This window comes from Budorcas taxicolor, chromosome 17 (assembly GCF_023091745.1).
Source record: "Budorcas taxicolor isolate Tak-1 chromosome 17, Takin1.1, whole genome shotgun sequence".
NCBI lineage: Eukaryota > Metazoa > Chordata > Mammalia > Artiodactyla > Bovidae > Budorcas > Budorcas taxicolor.
In genome coordinates, this window is record NC_068926.1 from 64,392,431 (window position 1) to 64,410,380 (window position 17,950).

At 44.9% G+C, this 17,950-nt stretch overlaps 1 protein-coding gene and 1 pseudogene across 1 annotated transcript in view; both read left to right on the forward strand.

Moving 5' to 3' along the window:
- The first annotated feature begins 5,967 nt into the window (after positions 1-5,967).
- Positions 5,968-17,950, forward strand: part of CORO1C (coronin 1C) — a 77,076-nt gene continuing 65,093 nt past the window's right edge. The window contains exon 1 of the mRNA XM_052654316.1: positions 5,968-6,097. The gene's annotated coding sequence lies outside the window, so the exon portion shown is untranslated. The remainder of the gene's footprint in view (positions 6,098-17,950) is intronic.
- Positions 7,705-15,253, forward strand: LOC128062114 (translationally-controlled tumor protein-like; annotated as a pseudogene).

Sequence of the window (17,950 nt, forward strand, 5' to 3'; positions counted from 1 at the left end):
AGGTGTTACCTGGACACATGGAGGCAAAGACCATGGACCCCATGAAAGGAGAGGGCAGTGGTTGGGTTCTGGGAAGTCATTTTTGCCTCCAGGGTGAGGCGCAGACATTTCTGGCTGCTGTGTATCGTCTCCAGTGCCTAGCCCTGTCTGTCTTTCTGATCGTGTCCCTCATTCATAGCCTTCTGTCCAGTTCCTACCCTGGAGTGTATTGATATTAATCCATCTCGTCTCACTGTTACCCTGGAGGGTTGTTTCCCTAGCAGACAGTGGTGTGATAAGCATTCTTCTGCATAAACAGTTAATCCTCATTATTTGTGGACTCTATATTTTCAAATTCAGCTCCTCATTAAAATTTGTGACCCCCCCAGAAAACCATACTCGCTGTCCTTTATTAGTCATTCGTGGGCATGTGCGCATACAGAGTGGAGAAAAATTTGAGTTACTCAATGCACAGGCTGCCAGCTGAGGTTGAAGGAGGTAAAAGCTCTGTCTTCTTGTTTCAGTTCGTACTGTAAACAAGTATCCTTTCCCTATAAATCGAGTACCACATTTTTAGCATTTGTGTGTTTTGGCATGATTTTGCTACTTATAATGGCACCCAAGTATAGTGATAAAGTGCTGTTTAGAATAACTAAGGACAAGAAGGCTGTACGGTGCCTTATGGAGAAAATACATGTGTTAGTTTCATTCAGGCATGAGCTGTGCTGTTATTGGCTGTCAGTTCAATGTTGGTGAATCGACCCCGTGCGCGTGTGTGTGCTCAGTTGCTCAGTCGTGTCCAGCTCTTTGAGACCCCATGGACTGTAGCCCGCCAGGGACCTTTGTCCATGGAATTTCCCAGGCAAGAAGTGGGTTGTCATTTCCTTCTCCAGGGATTCTTTCCAACCCAGGGATCAAACCCGCATCTCCTGCATTGGCAGGCAGGTTCTTTACCACCGCACCACCTGGGAAGTCGAATAAACTACACACACACACGCACACACACACTCACATATATATATTTCAACAATGTACATGTTAAATAAGATATCTTCAAACAGAAGCACACATAAAACCATGTTATATATTGATTGGTTGGCGAACATGTGACCAGAAGCCTATAGTTACCTAATATTATATTTCTCCCAGAAGCAATGATTCAATATTCACTAATTTAGTGTGTGTGCTGACTTTATAGAATATATCTCTTGAGTAATGAGAGTTGATTGTGATTTTGCATGTCACCATGATTATTGCCTTAGGTTAAATTTCTGAGAGTGGAATTACTGAGCCCACATGGAATGCCTCTACTGAGGTCTTTTCAGTTTGTATCAGTTAGTTCTTACTGCATAACAAACCTGTTTCCACCTCTGTAAAACACTGCTTTTTAAAAAGCCATATTACTTCCTGTCAGCTTATGAGGAATCAAAGAGGTAGTGTCTGGCAAGTTGGTTAACTCTGGGCCTGGTGAGCAGTATGTGCTTTATAAGTACAAGCTCCATCATAGCATTTACTTGTATTGAAGATCTGTAGCAGGTACGCTCCCAAACATAATCATAGGTTAATGTTATTTCTCCCCATTGAAGAGATAAGGAAGCTGAAGCCCAGGGAGGTAACACGACTTGTCCAAGATGTCCGAGCCAGGAAATGGCATGACCAGTCATTACATCAAAGTTTCTACCGTCAGCTCAGTCCAATAGGGCTGTTGTGCATGGACTCATTATGATGGCCTAAGGCTGAACCCACAGTATCTCTGAGGTCTGCCTGTACCATATGACCCAGCAGTTAAACTCCTGGACATTTTTCCAGGAGAAATGAGGGCCTGTGTTCACACAAAAACCTGTACATGAATGTGTATAGTGTTCATAGCAGCTTTATTCATAACAAATGATCTCAAACAGGAAACAGCCCAGATCTTCTTCAGTGGATAAAGGGTTAAACAAATTCTGCTCTCTATGGAATATTACTTAGTCATAATAAGGGACAAAAGAAAAACGAAAAACTAACAACAAATAGTAATAAGGAACAAACATATAACAGTCTCGGTGCATCTCCAGAGAGTTATACTGAGTGAAAAAAAGCCAGCCCCCTAGGGTTGCACAATATATGAAATCATTTGCCATTCTTTAAAAAAAAATATTTATGTACTTTTTGGCTGCACTGGGTCTTTCATTGCTGTGAGTGGGTTTTCTCTAGTTGCAGCAAGGGGGGCTACTCTTCATTGTGGTGCACAGGTTTTTCATTGCAATGACATCTCTTGTTGCAGAGCATGGGCTCTAGGGCCCAGAGGCTCAGTAGCTGTGGGATATGGGCTTAGTTGCCCCTCAGCATATGGGATCTTCCTGGACCAAGGATCAAAGCTGGGTTCCCCGCATTGACAGGTGGGTTCTTAATCAGGGGAATACCAGGGAAGTCCCATTTGTCATTCTTAAAATCACAAAGATTACAGAAACTGAGAACAGATGAGCAACTCGAGGTTAGGAGGGAATGGGGGCAGGAGGGAAGTGGGGGTGGCTGTAAAGGGGCAATGGCAGGGGTCTTCCTGGTGGTGGAAATATTCTGTATCTGGTATCAGGATATAGATATCCAGAGTGTGAGATTATATTCCAGTTTTGCAAGATGTTACCACCGGGGGGAGGGCTTCCCAGGTGGTGCTAGTGGTTAAAGAACCTACCTGCCAATGCAGGAGATGTAAGAGACACTGGTTCGATCCCTGGGTCAGAAAGATCCTCTGGAGGAGGAAATAGTAACCCACTCCAGTAGTCTTGCCTGGAGAATCCCATGGACTCAGGACCCTGGCAGGCGAGAGTCCATGGGTTGCAAAGAATTGGACACAGCTGAAGCGACTTAGCAAAACACACACCACTGGGCCCTAGAGCCCATGCTCTGCAACAAGAGATGTCATTGCACGTGATCTCTTTGAATTATTTCTTATATTTACATGTGTACTTACAATTATCTCAAAATCAAACATTTAAATTAAGAAAGGCATTCCAGACTATTATATATAGAATGGATAAGCAATAAGAACTACTGTATAGCACAGGGAACTATATTCAATGTCCTGTGATAAGCCCTAATGGATAGAGTATGAAAAAGAATGTATATGCATGTATAACTGAATCACTATGCAGTAGAAATTAACACATTATAAATCAACTATACTTCAGTAAAATACATTTTTGAAGAAGACATCCTATCCATTGCCAATCAATGATTCCTTGTTCTATTTTGCAGAAGGAAGCACTCCAAGCAGTGAGAATCAAAACTGATCAATGGAGGGTGAATTTTAATATTCCCCAAGTTTTGTCCCCTTCTGTCACTCAAGCAGGGGTCTTGCCTACTGAGATTATTCCAGTAATCTGAGATTACTTCCAGTCTTTCATTTAATTAATAGTTTTATCATTTGTTAATGCTTCCATAGGGCTAATCCAGCTCAGCTTCCATGTTGCCCTGGCAACCTAAGACTAAGGTCCCCATTTGCTACTAAGAGAAACTAGAAAAAAAGATTTTCTTAGGAGCTTCCAAATGCAGGTCTCACAGTTCTTTCTTCTTCATACATGAGCTGGCATGTGTATCATGTAGGATATGGGACCATTCTTCTTTTTCCTGATCACTGAATTCATCTTCATCTAGCATCTATCTTTTCAGGCTACTTCAGAAATCGCCAGCTTTTGAGAGCAGAAGACACAAATCAGTCATCTTACCTGCACCTAAATCTCTCCATCTGGGGCCAACCTGGGCAGACCCAAGGTTTCCTTTCGGACCCATGAAGAGGTTGCTATGGATTCAAGAACAATGGGATGATTTTTTTTTTTCCCCCTCAAAGAGTTACACAATTTTCCAGCTGCTTCTGGAAGCAGCAGCTCTCCACTGAGCACATTTGGGTCAGGTGTGGGGTGAGGTGGGGATGTGGCATTGCTTCTGGCTTTGGTTACTTTCTGTGCAAGAATCATCTTCTTCACCCTAAGGATAAAACTGGAAGACAAATGCCTTGGGATCCTTCTCAGTATATTTCATGGTTGTGATATGGTGGTGTCATCTGTGGGGAACTGATGTCCTAGGAAATTTTGCTTTAATTTTATCATTTATAGAACTGGGAGATGGGAATCAACACATTTTAAATAACTTCTGCATGCCAGGCACTATGCTGGATGCTTTGCCACGCCTTAATTCATTGAATCTAAACTCCTGAATCTTCAAAACCATTCTCTGAAGTAAGCACTTGGATGAGTCCCCCTATATAAAGGAGGAGAGCTGGGTGCAGAGAGGGGAAGTGACTTGCCTGAGGTCACACAACTGGTAAGAAGTGGAGCCTGGATTTAGAGCCAAGTCTGTCAGCATCTAAAGTCCATGTTTTTTCTATTCTGTCATGCTGCCAGAGAGGCATTTTAATGTTTAGCGAAATGACTAACTGAGGGCTTATGCCAAGTCAGTCTCTTTGATAAGTGTATTACTAACTGGGACCTCATGGAATCCTTCTTAAGGTGCGTCTATTATCTATCTCTATTTCACTGAGGCTTAGGTGGGCCAGTGGTTAAGGCTGTGGGTCCAATGTAGGGGGCGCTGGTTTGATCCCTGGGGAACTAAGATTCCATATGTTGGATGGTGCAGCCGGCCCCCCCCCCCCCCCCCCCCCCGCCCCAAACCCTGAGGCTTAGAGAGGAAACATAATTTGCTTTGATAGCTGTTTTGGTTCAGGTGGACCATGCTTTACATAACACACACTTCTGTGGCTGATACTGAAAAATTCCTCATTGTTAACTGCAAAGGTGTTTTGCTTTGGGAAGTAAATAGCCTACCCCATCAGAAGATCTGCTTTGTCAGTCCAGTTTACCAGGCCTGAAGATTGGCTTCCCCAGATCTTGACATTTCAGAGCTTGGTATTTGAGAAAGGGACTCTGGCTATCAAGAGGACAGCTTCACGCTACAGATCAGGAAATTCAGGTCCAGGGAGATGAAGGCAACTGCCCCAGGACACACAGCCTGACGGCAGCAGAGATGGACTCGAAGCCCTGCGCTCTGACTTTTTTAGGCCTGGGTCTCCCAGTTATTAAGTCAGGGACTTCGGCCAGGAGAAGAGAGGGAGGGGCCCTGTAATCCTTCATTTCCCCACCTGCGAAATTGGTCAAGATAGGCCCTCCTGTGTAGTGGTGGGGGATACGCGGGTGTGGGAGTCCGGGGGCCGCCACCTTGTGCTAGCAAAGTGACAAGGTGTAGTGGAATGAAGATCTCAGCCTCAGGAGTTCCCAGAAGCGGTGGGAGGGTGTGCTGGCTGCAGAGGCGGAGCTTCGGGAGCCAGAGGCGGGGATTCGAGGGTTCTGGGCGGAGCTTGAGATTTAAAACAGTTAGATGGGCCCTGGGCGGGAATTCAGTCGTGTCCGACTCTTTGCGACCCCATGGGCCGCACCACGCCAGGCCTCCCTGTCCATCACCAACTCCCGGGCGGGAATTGCGATGCCACAAATGAGGGTTGTTCGCCCGTGGGCGGGGCTTCTAGAAGTTGGGACTGCGTTTGTGACGCAGAAGGGACAGTTCTGAAGGGATGGGAGGGGAGCTGGGCTTAAGGACCCAAGAAGCCGGCGAAGGGTTCGGATGGGGCAGTGGGCGGAGCTTAGAGGAGCTGATGTTCCGGTTTTAAGGGACTCTGGGGGAATTTTTGAGGAGCCAGGGAATGTGGCTCGGCCGAACCAAGCAGGTCAGTGGGCGGGCTCTAAGGTCGCCGCTCCCTATTCTGAGGGGGCAGTGGGCGTGGCTCTCCGGTCACTCCGAGGGCTAGTGGGCGGTGCTTGCGCTTGGGCACCGCCTTCTTCCAAGGCCTACCTGCATCCCTCGGCGCGACCAGAGGAGGCGCTAGGGAGAGTGAGGCGTGGAACGCGGGGTGGGAAGCGGGCTTCCCCTCCCGGAAGTGGGCGTGGCGTGCCGCAGTGCGGCGGCCCTGGTTGGGCGCGGCACGGCGCGGGGCGGGGCCTGCGTGCGGCGGCGGGGGCGGTGGCGGCTGTCCGCGCCCCTCCCCCGCGCAGCGCTCAGTGCCAGGCGGGAGGCGGTAGCGGTTGGAGGCTTTGCCGGGCTTTGCGGTGGGGACTTCGGCAGCGGCGCCTCAGGCACCTCGGCCCTGGTGAGCTGCGCGCGCCCGGCAGGGCCGCTTGGGAGCAAGCGAGGCGGGTGGACGGATCTGTCCTCTCAGCATGTGCGGGCGCCGGCTGACAGGAGCCGGCGGGGCGTAGGGCAGGGCCCGGTGGAGCGGACAGGGCTGGGTGGGCGCGCGCGGCGCGGGTCCCTGGGTCGGGGGCCCGCCCTGGCCGATGTGCAAGGGGCAGGGGTCGGGGCTGCTTCGGGAGACTTGGGGTCCGGCGGGGCGGGGAGTTGGGGACCGAACCGCTCGGCCTGAGGAGAGTAAACCCAGGTCGCCTGTGGGGAAGAGGCTGCTCAGGGGAGACTTTTAGGGGTCCGGAACCCTCCTGGACGGGTGAGGAGCCGCGTGAGAATGGGGCTACCCCGGGAAGGTTTGTAGGGGTCAGGGCTCCGCCGGGTTGGGTGGGGTCTTGGGTGGGGTGGGGCTGCGAGAGGCCAGGGCGCTGAGCCCGGGGGCGCCAGGCCTGGGGGCGGGGCTTGAGCCGCCCTGGGGAGCGAGGAGGGGGCGGGTGCCAGGGTCCGGGCTCGGGTGGGGTCTGGGGGAGCTGGGTTCTGCTTGGGAGAGGTGAGGGCGGCGGTCTGGCCTCGGGGTGCCTGCTTTGGGGTGAGAGGCCGGCAGTGGACCCTGAAGAGCTGGGTTGGGGGTCGGGAAGGGCGGGGCAGGGCTGGGTTTGGAGTGATGTGGGTGGGGGCGGTTTGAGAGGAGGCTGAGCCGGGCGGTGGGAGCCGAGATCTGGGACTGGCGGGGGAGGGGCGAGGGGGCAGGTTGGGAGAGGAAGAATGAGGCAGGAAGGCGGCAGGGTCGGGGGCCTGGAGCGTCCGCGTGCGCTGGGTGATTCAGAGCTAGGCTCGGGTGAGAGCGGAGCAGCTGGCGAGGGACGCAGTTAAGACGGAGCGCGGTGCAGGTGGGGCTCTGCTGCGCCTAAATGACTGAGGATGAGCTCAGATGTAGAGGCTGGAAATACGGGAACCGAGCCCTCCCGCCTGTCCACACAGGCGCGCACACTCTGCTCTCCGTCTCGAATGATATGAATGTGTTGGGGGCAAGTGGCCGGCTGCGGGAAGAGCAGAGAAGAAAGGGGCTTCCTTTTGCAGGAGAGGCGCTGGCCCTCCCGTCCTTTTTTGGGAGTGTTCAAAGGGTTTTGATGGCTGGAAAAGGAAACGTAGGCTTTACTGCATCGCGGTTTAGAATCACATCCTATATTTGGCTTTAATGTAGGCTGTCCTTGTTTTGTGGTGTCTGAAGTCCTTGCTCTACATGTTGCAAACGTGGGATTCAGGGTAAGAAGCAAATTGCAAGTCGCTCATCTTCCCCAGGGGAGCAAGATACAGAGGCCTTTCTTTCGTATAAGACATTTAAGCAGAATTGAATATAGTGCGTGTTTGTAAACTGGTTCTGGGGAACGAAGGTATTTACTTTTGGAAATGGTTACAACAAAATAGCAGGCCCTCTCACTTAAGCCTTCCTGGCCAGGGTTCCATCCTCAAACAGCACTTGTAGGGCTGGTAGTCACTCTATAATAATACATTTCATTGTCCTTATCTGGCAGAACTCTCTCCGGACACCAGCCTGCTAGAATAGACAGAAACATGATTAAGTATAAGCAGTTGCTTTGTACCGTCTGCTGTTCAATTGTGAAGGCAAATAGATATCTGTTTATAGGACTGCGCTTTCTGCACTGCCTGTAAAACTGAAGACATGGGAAGACTCTATTTTGGACTTGATTCTATGTATTTCAGAAAATTAATTTAAAGGAAACATTTTTTTTTTTTTCTTTTGCCTTGGAGGTACATTTCAAATTCACAGCACCATGTTTGGATATGAAGCCTAATAGTAACTCTTGGGTCTGGGAGTTTGCATAAATAAATAGGAGGAGAAAGTGAAATAAAACTGGGAATTGTGTTGTATATTAGGCCTCCCGGTGCCATGTTCTGTGGTGGATGTTTGTCGTGTGTGTTGGGGATTGAACAAAGATTGGTATAAAGGTTGGGTACATACCTTTTTGACAGATCAGGAGTGTACCCTGTCTGTGTTTGTTTTCAGTTATTTGTGGAAGGTACATTAAAGCCTGATGGATTCTGATGGACACATACTAATGAGAGATCACTGCACAAAGTATTACATTTTTCATGATCATTTGTGTCTTTGCATGCAGATTGTGCTAATCAAAGGTTATGTCTATTACTTTATATATAGTTTGGGATCAGATTCAGGGTTGACAGACAGGACTTTTGATGTGTATGCTGCTTCATTTTTTTTTTTTTAATTAAGGTGTAATTGACATGTAACATTGTTTCATGTGTACAGCATAATGATTTGATATTTGTATACACTGAAATGATCACCGCAATAAACCTAGTTACCATTTGTCACCATACAAAGTTACATTTCTTTTTTCTTTGTGATGAGAACTGTTAAGATTTAGTCTCTTGACAGCTTTCAAATATGCACTAGGTTATTGACTGTAGTCACTGTGTTGACTGTAAAATCCCATGACTTACGCATGTTTTTACTAGAAGTTTGTACTTCTTGACTCCGTTCACCCCTGACATATAGCCCTTTTTAAATACTTGGATTTTTTGGTTTAAGTTTTATGCTTACCACAGCTGTCGCTGTTGAGATTCACTCCACCCATGAAGAGAGTCACTCAGATACCTACGAAATGGAATGTACAAAAGGAGAAGCGATCAGTTCTTAGTTATGTCACTGGGGGTGTGGAAATTCATTTCTGTAAGATGGCAGATTATTTCTTAATACTTTGTTTTGTTGCAAACAGTGTTTTAGAAATATTATATTAACCAAGTTGTTTTACCTTTGATTTCTTTTTCAGAGGTGGAACAATAAAAAATTTGGGGTGCTATTTTCCGATGCAGGGTACAAATCCAGGTTTGTTTTCCTTTGGATTCATCCTGTTCCTGAGTTATAAGAACTCTTTTCTGACATGTGTATGTCTTTTTAAACATAAGATGCCTTTTCTCTATTAAAACATGGAAATACTCATGAATATTTTAGTATGACCTAGTACCCAGAATGTTAAGTAATAGAATCTCTCTGGGTTTTCATTGCCCTAGTTCAGATCCTTTAAAATGAGTGAACAAGATTCTACACTCCTTTTGAGAGCTTATTTTGTATTTCAGTGGCACATAATGCAATCCTTTTTGTTTTATAACTACTTTATGGAGCTATAATTCACATATCATACAATTCACCCATTTAAAGTGTAGAATCCACTGATTTTTGGTATATCCACAGAGTTGGACAGTCATCATAACAATTTAGAATATTTTCATCGACCCAAAAGAAACCCTGTACCCATTAACAGTCTTACCCCCATCCCTCAATTCTTCTCCCTCCCCTGCTCTAGACAACTACATATCTACTTTTTGTCTCTATGGATGTCCCTTGTTTTGGACATTTTCTATAGGTAGAATCATACAATATGTGGTCTTCTGTGTCTTTTATTAAGCATAGTGTATGGAAGGTTTTTCTCTGTTGCAGCATGAGTAAGTACTTCATTCTTTTTCTAATAGTTGAAAAATACTCTGTTCCATTGCTTATCCATTCATCAGTTGATGGACATTTGGGTGTTTCTCCTTTTTGACTATTATGAATAATGCTTCTGTGAACATTTGTGTCCAAGTTTCTGTATGGACATATGTTTTCCTTTCTCTTGGGAATTACTGGGTCATCTTGGTTACTCTGTGTTTAACTCTTAGAGGAACTGCCATATTTTTCCAAAGCAGTTGCACCATTTTACAGTCCCACCCGCAGTGTATAAAGGTTTCGATTTTTCTGCATCTTTGCCAACACTTGTTATCCTCTGACTGTTTGATACTAGGCGTCCTAGTGGGTGTGAAGTGGTATCTCATTGTGGTTTTGATTTGCATTTCCCTCTTGTCCTCTGGGATCCGTGAAACCTTCCTTAGTCCTCGAAGGCAGACATTGTCCCTGTCCTCATACCTCAGACATTCATCACTCCCATCTGCTACAAGGAACTGTATCTGAACTTGAGCTCACAGTCTGAAAGGCACCTTCCTATAGAAGGCAGAATGTGAGAGAGAGATGCACATGGAAGGCAGATCGAGATTTGCTTGCTCACAGCACGCTCTCTAGTGCTGAATGATTATTTTTATTGAAGTTAACTGGAAAGATCCTGAGGTCAGTGGGTTTGTTTCTCTGGTTATTATTTATACCTTTGTTGTCTATGTCAAAATAACATAAAGTACAGAGGTAATTCCTCTCTGCCTTTCTGGCAGAGTCCAGCTCTTACCAAAAAATTGCTCAGATGTAAACTGAGTGTTTGAAACATTTTCCTGAGGGCAGAATATTCTCATCCAGGCTCTTTCCCCCTGATAAACAGTGATGACTGGCTCACAGCCTTCTCAGCAGGGCAGATGGCCAGGGAGCACATTTGGTTGGTATGATTTAGCCACACCAAGCGCAAGCAGGCTTACCCTGATGGTGTTGAGTCAGTCAGTCAGTGCTGGAACTGCTCGTGTGCACCCCTCATGGTGGGTGAAAATTGAGTTTTAAAGGCGCATACTGCCTTCCTTTTCACTTGCTCTTGCTTCTCTCAGAGCATCTGATTAACGCTTTAATTAAAAATACTCCAATTAGTATCTTCCTAAGAATTAGAAAAAAACCAGTTGGCCATTTGAGGTTATGTTTTCTTTTTTGTGTGGTCACTGAAGTGATTGGAGTGGAGTGAGGTAAATTTCTAGGACTTCCTTGGTGGTCCAGTGGTTAAGAATCTGCCTTGCAGTGCAGAGGTCATGGGTTTGATCCCTGGTTGGGAAACTATTAATAAGATCCCATACGCCAAGGGGCAACTAAGCCGAGGTGCCTCAACTACTGAGCCTGTGCTCCACAACTAGAGAGTCTGGAGCGGATCCCTCATGACGCAACAAAGATCCCGTGTGCTACAACTAAGACCTGACGCAGCCAGATAAATAAACAAATGCTTTAAAAAAATAATAATAAATTTCAGATTTGTTCTTTGTCTCATCAGGCTCAATGAGCTATCTGTTTTTACATTGTTTCTTGCTCTGAGAGTTTTGTCTTTAGAGAAATTGAAGCAACGAATAATGCAGACCTTTAGAGCCAGACTGAGGGGGTTTCACTCTCTACTCCTGTTTTTAATAGCTGCGATTTTGTCAATTACCTGACCTCCCTGAGCCTTAGTTTCCTCTTCTGTGATACAGAGATGCTAACAGTACCTTGCTAGGTTTTGAGTAGACTCTGAATAAATTTGTGTTCCCTCGGTCTTCACTCTTAAATGTCTGTTAATGAATGGAATTGGGGAGAATCAATGAGGGGAAGTTTAATAACATTTTATTTTTGATGTTAAGCTATTAGTGTATGGATTCTCACTCCTACCTCTGCATTTTAGACTTCATATCCAACTTGAATCACTGGAGAGGAAAAAAGTGTTTAATTTTAGGATAGGAAGGTAGTGTTAAAAATGAGACAGTTTTTGGCCATCCATCTGAATTGGAACTGTCTATTCAGACGAGCTTCTCTTATGCAGGCCCTAGGCTTGTATTCAGTCTGTGTATTTTAAGGAAAAAGGTTTAGCTACTGGCAAAAAGATTGGTCTTTTTAGGATTTGGAAGGAGATTGTGCTGCAGTGTGTGAGATGCTCACGGGATGGAGTACGATGTGAGTGGCAGTGTTGTGATCAAGTGTAACGTTCTGTGTGGGAATAGAGCCTCCGTTGTCTCATGGGATGTTAAATTAGGCCTGTCATTTGAATCTTACATTAATGACAAAAATCATTCCTTCGGTTTGCCATAGTCAAGAGAAATCAAATTAATGCGGAGGTTGGGGGTGAAGGTGTACTCTAAGTGGAAGTAGAAACGCTTGTGTTTTGCATGACTGAAGGTGGGAATTTCACAATACATATTTTTCCCCCTTTGGTCATGCAATTATCTCCATTTTAAAAAATTATGAGTAATAGATCGTAGTTTTAGCTCTGGTAGGTCACTGTCTTTTGACAAATGTATCATTTTAGTGGGTTTGGGAGATTATTTCTCAGGCCCAGAGGTCCTCAACTTGATGCCCGTGAGGTTCAGCTCGGTCAGTCCAGCTGCCTGGGCTCCAGCTCCCTGGTGACTCTGAATCACAGCTCGAGCGGAAAGTACCTCGCTGGCTTGTTCCTCATCTGATGACCAGGGGACTGTGGTCACGGGCGTTTGAGAGACTTGCCAAGATCAGGAACTTGACTGTCCCTCCCTTCTGCCTCCAGCTCCTTTCATGGATGGTGTAAGTTCATTTTTGTAATTGGTGGTGTTGATTTATACTATAGTGTGGATTTTTTTTTTTAACAGTGTGAACCCCGATGGGCTTTCCTTGATTTTTAGTCCTTGACACAATGCAGCAATTCCCTCTTAAGCTTCCACTGTGGTCTTTTGCCAAACTTACACACTGAGCCCCCTCACTGTCATTCACTTCAGTTCATCATCCAGATTGGTAGTTAGCACCAATTTCTTTTTTCCGCTTCTCATCTGCAGATTGTACATGTATTAAACTAGGAAACTTGGTCCAGATTTTCAGGGTTTCTTTTTAGATGTAGTTTGGGGAAACGTGAAAATACTTGGATTCTCTTGGATAGCCTTTGGTAGACGTCCTAGTTTCCATGTAAAGCTCCTTGACACTATTTTATTGACCCCTTTTTGTATCCTCAATCTTGTAATCTGACCATTATAGTATGTAGTTATGGTAAGGATTTATCTTGGGTGTTTCAAAGACCAATTAATATTGCAAAGGTCAGCCCCATTAGGCCATCCATACATGAAAGGGCTCATTTAGACAGGAACAAGATCTGACGGGTACTGGAACTACAGACAGGTGTAGTGAAAATCCCATGGGGCTGGCAGAAGTTGATCATTGCTTCCCATTGTGGTCATTATGTTTCTGGGGAACCAAGGCAACCTGGGCAGGTGGCCATTTGGTGGAAGAGCCTTTTTGGCCCCATTGTGAACTCCTAGTGTGTCCCATGTTCTGACAATTGCTGAGGTCTTCATCCTGTATGAACAAAGCCATAGTTTTTTCAGTTTTGTAAATGGCCGTAAACACACGTGGGAAAGAAAGTGTTGGGAGAGTGAAGCCTTTGGGGGTGTATTTTCCACTCTTGACATTATCAGGTTCTTGACAAAATTCACAGGCTCCCCCTCTGTAGGATGAATGTTTACTCACCATTATTTGCTTACTGCACATGAAAGATACTTAAATTCCTTTTCATAATGGTCAAGCATTCTTTTCTAGTTAAAGACTCTAATTCCTTTCATTCTTAGGAACTTAAAGAATTGAGGCCGATTTATTAATATAAGAACTCAAGCGCTGCCTGAGCGGTGACTGAGAAACCCATGTAAACTTGAGCTATCGTCTCCGTTGAGCAGAAGGATTTATTAGGAGACTAGTCACTTTACAAGCTAGATGATAAATTAATTTTGTGGTTAGTAGTGTCTTTAGTTTAACATTTTCATCCTAGTTTTTCTTGGCAAGCAGGCGAGAGGCCAGAGCCAACAAGTGTTGGCCATAGCTCTTTGGGGCGATACTTAATAAGATGCGTGTTGTCCCCTTAGGCTCCCTGTCTTTTGTGTGAACCGCTGTTGCTTACAGTGTTACAGAGGAAAAGGGAAATTGGAAGTGTGTATGCTTCTTTATTTTAACCCTGCGATGTCCTTGACCTTTTGCGGTATAGAGCTATCTTGCATGCCCTGGGCTGAATTACAATGTCAAGTGGAACAAGTGATATGTCTTACCTGCAAAGGATAGTTGTGAGTCACTCGTTCCCTGACCCTGAGCAGTTCAGCTGCAGCTTCTGTTCTGGAGGCAGCGTGTCCATTCAGTCCCCAGCCCAGGACTGGGTTGCATTCCCAGTCTAACTCAGTTATTTGGAACCGAGAAGGCATTTTTTGGGTATAGATTCAGTGTTAAAGCAGTGGGTAAGTTCCCAGCCTAGACTGAAGAAATCTGTTTAAGTCACAGCACAACTTTTAAAGTGTTAGTGATGATAGCTGAATTCCAGGCCTTGGGAGCTGGGAGTCGAGTAACGAAGGAACCCAGCTCTCCCCGGTGCCCAGCCCATGCCTGTCTGTGCAGGGACATCCTGCAGCCTCAGGCCACAGCAGCCCTCCAAGTTCAGCTTGCTTCTCTCTTGACTTGAAGCTTCCACTCCCCTGTTCAACTGATCTCCTTTAAATAGTAGTGGCAAAGCAGGTGGTTCAAATGCGTTTCTACTAACTAATGTGCTTCTGGAGGGCCACAGTTCCTACGAGACTACCACTGTTAGTGCGAGAACAACTGTGGCCCTAATTGTCTTAGCTTATTTTGTTCATGTCTCTTGCCCCTCTTAGAGATCCAGTATTACTATTTTTACAAAGGAGATTCCTTACTGATAAACATCATCTCTGTGAAATGTTGGCCTGTAGTCAGTGCAACAGAGTTTCAAGGGAAAGGTTGAGGGAATTTGAGCGGGCTCAGGCAGAGCCCATGTAGGAGGCAGCCCTGGTTCCTGGAATTGGGAAGAAGCCTTGTCTGCTTTGGAAAGGTTCCTTCTGGAGAGCAGATGATGACATACTCTCCCACATCCACAAGACCTGGGAGGTGGTGGACCGGCTGTGTCTGGAGGTGGAGGGGAATATGGTCAGTAGGACAGAGGGTAACACTGACGACTGGCTCGTTGGTGGCTATGCCTCTGCTGAAGTCCCCAAGGGCAAAGGTGCTGAAAACACAGTAATCACTGGTGTTGATATTGTCTGAACCATCACTTGCAGGAAACCAGCTTCACAAAAGAAGCCTACAAAAAGTACATCAAAGATGATATAAAGTCAATCAAAGGGAAACTTGAAGAACAGAGACCAGAAAGAGTAAAACCTTTGATGATAGGGGCTGCAGAACACATCAAGCACATCCTTGCTAATTACTGTCAGTTCTTTTATTGATGAAAACATGAATCCAGATGGCAGGGCTGCTCTGCTGGACTACTGTGAGCATGGTGTGGCCCCGTATATGGTTTTCTTTAGGGATGGTTTAGAGATGGAATATGTTAATACACTTGGCAGTTACTTTGGGTCTGTCACCTGTCGTCATAACTGGCTGGCTGCTGCTTTTCATTCACACAGCACCAGGGCTTAGACAAATGGGACTGATGTCATCTCAAGCTCTTCATTTGTTCTGAACGGTGATTTATTTGGCGCAAAGGCATTGTTTTTAAGAAAACATGTCATGTACATTGTCTAAAAATAAAATGCATTTAAACTCAAGAAAAAGAAAAGTTCCTCATTGAAAACAGTGAGTCTGCTCAGCTTTTTTTCAAAACACTCATGATCCTTTTTTTTTTTTTTTTTTTTCCTCTCTTTTCATTTGGGAACCGCAGCTTAAAAGGGTTTTAAGTTTTAGCAGTGACTTGGATTCTGGATTCTTAGAGTAGTGGTAGATCAGGTCAGGGTAATAATGGCTGTAAGTTGGGGTGACTTGTGCTGGCCAGAGCTGTGTGCTAGTCTCCACCTGTATTTCTAATTCTTTATAAACTCTTATCACAAAGCCCCTTCTTTCCTCAAACAAAGGGAAATAATTGATCTTTCCTTTTTGTTATTACCTCTTTAAAGGGTTTGGATTGTTTGGTTTTTAAAAACATCTTCAACATTTTATGAAACTAAGTATAATAAGGATTAGGGACTTGATTTTCCTGGTGCAGGTAGAAAAGACGTCTTCACAAAGTGTTAATGGCAGGCTTAATGTTTTGATTTACTTTTAAAATGTGTAATAGTTGTAAAAATACATTACAAGCTTCCTCTAGCCCCCAGGTATACAATTCTTGATGCTGAATTCTCTGTGTGGGGCCTGAGCCCTTTGGGGGTTGAAAGGACAGGGCGGTGGAGAGTCAGTGTCTCTGGGACACTGGGTTGAGGCCCTGCCCTTGGGTTTACGAAATAGCACTGGGCTGACTCAGGGCAGGTGTAACAGGGGAAGAGTAATGTTGACGGATAAGGCAGATGACCCAGATTGTCCAAGGTCATGAGAACAGAATACACGTTTATACAGTGCATTTGAGTAAAATGGAAGTATGGTTTAGCTATGGAGTTATAAATGTAGATGGAAATGTAAGTTATGGGTGTCACTAACGTTACTGATTTCTGTGCTAATAGTAATTACATTTTGAGCTAAACGAGTAGAAAGTTTAAAACAAGTAAGTGTGGAATTATTATTTTCCAGTTTGTGAAAGTGAACACTGGCACCACTATATGCCATGTTCCTCGAAGGCAGAGAAGTCTCACGTTTTTTGTGCCTTCATTGCCCAGTCCACTGCCGTGTGCCTGGCATACAGTAGATGTTCAGTAAATGCCAGTCAAATAATTGAACTTCAGTTTTGCATGTTATACTTGTGCTAGGGATTGTTAGTCTTCCTATTTTGCTAGAAGATGAAAGGAATAGAGGAAATTTTCTGTGGTGTAGAAGGACTGCTGATTGTAAACATTTGCTGGTTAAATTATCTCATGATAAGCTAGTCATCATTTTCATTTAAATGTGTTAGCATATATATACACATTTACTCACGGAAACATGTTTTATCTGTGAAGCAAATTTTGGAGTTCTAGTTATTTAAAGCATGAATTCTGATGAACTAATTTATTGAGTAAATTGAAAGTACTGGTAGCATGGAGTTCTTAGGGCTTTGATTTGTGGTTTGGTTAGCAACTTTGGGGCTTCCCAGGTGGCACTAGTGGTAAAGAACCTGCCTGCCAGTGCAGGAGTCACAAGAGGTACCGGTTTGATCCCTGGGTTGGGAAGATCTCCTGGAGTAGGAAATGGCACTGCACTCCAGTATTCTTGCAACTCTGACTTTAGAAAGAATCTGAAGAAACGTCCTAGTGGGAGTGTGCCTTTGGCTGGAGAGTTTTTGTCAAAACAGGTATGGGAAGAAACCTGATGTGTACCAAGGTGAGGATTTATAGTTCAGGTAGCCCTCGAAAAAATGGAGTTTCCTTTCCTTGTCTTTCTCCTTCTGTCCAGTTTCCTGTCCTTTAATATACTCGCTGTAAAGTGCCCACAGTGGGCACTGCAGGGCCCCCAGGCCAGCCCCAGGGAGTCACAGGGCAGGTCTCAGCTCATTTCAGTGGCTCCTAGATCTCCAAGAATTTAATGTGCTTGGGTTCATTTCACTTGAAAAATTGACAAGAACCAAGTACATTAAGGTAGGGTGAGTTGGGCACCCTTCCAGCTGTTGAATCATTTAGGAGTTCATTTGTGCAGTTTTAAAATTTGAAAATCCGTAGGCTTTGGTTTATATCCTGTTATAACATGTGATCACAAAAAAAGAATCATTTTGTAGCTGCATTTTTGTGTGTGTTAGTTTGGCCATTTTTAGAGGTTCCTGCAAACTAAAGTTTGTTATAAATGTAGTTTTTTAGACAAGTACTGTTAGGGGGTGGGACACCTCTGGTCTTTCCGCTGGCCTTCTACTCAAAATGCTTAAAGGATTCTTCCTGTTTTCATTTGAGGCATTTGAAAATTCTCTTTTAGTTACTATTATGTAGTCCAATTAATTTAACATAAAGGATTAAGGGCTATGATTTTCTTTTCAAATCATTATCCAGTTTGGAGGGAAATTGGATTTGGAATGGATGAGGTTACCGTTTCACCAGCTAAGGTTGGTAAAAGCTTCTAGTAATAGAGAATTCACTCCCAAAATACTTAGCCCAAATGAAAGCTCATTTTGCTTCTGAAAGTGAGCTTTGTCTCCATTTCCCTAGAGGTTATTAGGAGGTTTCCATTTTATTAGTAAAAGAAGATGTGTGACATTTCCCACTTAAAGAACTGAGACCTTCTAAA